The sequence below is a fragment of the Chrysochloris asiatica genome, unplaced genomic scaffold (assembly GCF_000296735.1).
Source record: "Chrysochloris asiatica unplaced genomic scaffold, ChrAsi1.0 scaffold00020, whole genome shotgun sequence".
NCBI lineage: Eukaryota > Metazoa > Chordata > Mammalia > Afrosoricida > Chrysochloridae > Chrysochloris > Chrysochloris asiatica.
The window spans coordinates 28,135,514-28,137,691 of record NW_006408538.1 but is presented as its reverse complement, the minus strand read 5'-3'; positions in this window follow the sequence as shown (position 1 = coordinate 28,137,691).

Here is a 2,178-nt window from a genome sequence, read left to right as displayed (position 1 = left end):
CAAGAGAAGTGCCTGTGAGGTGGAATAGTGACTCTGGAACGTGGGCATGCATGTATCCCTTCTTTTCTGAAGTTAACTTAGGAAGAGTTGAGAACTCAGAGGGCTCAGCATGATGCTAGAGTACACAGTTATGGGGTGGCATATCTCGGCACAGAGAGAAAGGTTGCCTGTCCTCTGGTACATCATAGAAGTTGTTGTTGTTTAGGGCCATCGAGTCGGTTCTGACCCATGGTGACTCTGTTTAGGGTTTCCAAGGAGGGGCTGGTAAGCTTGAGCTGCCAACCTTAAGATTCAATCTGACTTTGCAGTCCAGCACTACATCAGGACTCCACATCATAGAAGGGGACCCAGGAAATTTCTACTGTGCTGAATAAGTAGGGCTAACCCAGGAAATCTGTCCCAGTTGAGTGAGGATGGGGTCTCCTATTGGATGTTGGAGTGGCTGAGACTGAAAGCTTGACTGCTTTCCTTTGAGGGGCCACTGGCTTTAGCACCTTGGACAGAGCAGCATTGCCTGTGCAAGCAAAGTATCTTAGCCGAATCCTACGTGGAACTCCACCTCAATGGAGCCAGTCCACTGCTAAGCTACCAGCCAACACGGAGACCTTGGTCAAACACAAGCATGGCAGGGATGAAAAAGGAGAGGTACTTCTCTAATTCCCACCAAGTGGACCCCTAAACAATCATACAGAGCTGCAAGGAGAGAAAGAAGGGGCACCTACAGACAAAGCAGGCCTTCCCTCCACAAGCTGGAAACAAAATCACTGGACTGGCTAGTGATGGAAGATAACATGTGAATGTGACGGAAGGTTCACTAGACGTGAAACTATTTTAAACTGGTATTGATTACCTAGGGGCTAGCCTCGGAAACACTGTACAGGGTCGCTATGAGTTGGAACCAACTCCACGGCACATAACAACAACAACAAATATATATAAGTTGTGCTAACTTCAGCCTTTCCACTGCTGATTGTTGACTACATGGATGTTTGTTCAGAAAAAAAAAAGAAGTGAGTTACAAAAATAAGGCGAACTTCTTGTTGGCACACGGTTTTCACTTTCAATGAGAGTTGTGAAATAAATCAGTAAATGGCGGGGGAGGGGGGAAAGAAGATTAAGTATTACACAAGAACTGAAAAAAAAAAAACTGGGTAAATCCCTTTATAATTCAAAAGTAGAAGAAAAAATTCTAATTATACATGATTCAAAATCCAAGAAATAAATAAGAGAAAAGTTACAAAAACCTTAACAAATTATACAGAATTTAGCAAAGATAGAAAACAACATCAACACTAAAACATGAAGACAAAGGATAATTGGAAAAAAATATTCAAACCTTATGTTTCAAAGTGATAATACCCTTACTTTAAAAGGCAATTCTAAAAACAGAAGAAACAATCTACAGAGAAAGAAATGAAAATAAATCTACAACTTTACTCATAGCAAGAGAAACACAAATTAAAAGTACTCTAAAATTAGCAAAAATTCCTAAGTTTGGCACCATATTCTATTGATGAGAGTCTGAAGAAAGAGGCGTCCTCATGCTTTCTTAGAAGAATACAAAATGGTACAGACCCTATGGGGGGTTACTTCGCAATTTCTAGCAAAACTATGTATGCATTTAGCTTTGACCCAATAATTTCATTTCTGGGTGTGGCACTATAGGATACGCACTCAACTGTAAGACCTGTTTGAGCCACAAGGTTGGTGGTTCGAACTCACCAGCCACTCCTCAGAAACCCTATACATGGTTGCTATGAGTCAGAACAGACTTTATGGCACTTAACAGCACCAATGAAACAACTGATCTACCACTTGCATACAAAATATTGGTGCACAAAATCTTCATTGCATCACTATGTGCAGTAGTGATCAAAAGAAGAATGAAGTCCTTGACAATGTCCATCTCTTCTCTGTTGATAAGAATCAGAAAACCAATAGGGAAGAACACACTCAGCATTTCTCAAGTTAGGGGAACTGAAGAAAAAAATCATGGCTTGACTTTTGTTATTGAAGGAGTCTCTGGGCAAATTATTGAATGATGCAGAAAACATTAAAAGAAGATGAAAGGTATACACAGAGTCACTGTACCAAAAGGAAACGGTTGATGTTCAACCATTTCAAGAGGTAGCTTATGACCAAGAGCCAATGATACTGAAGGAAGAGGCCCAGGGTGCA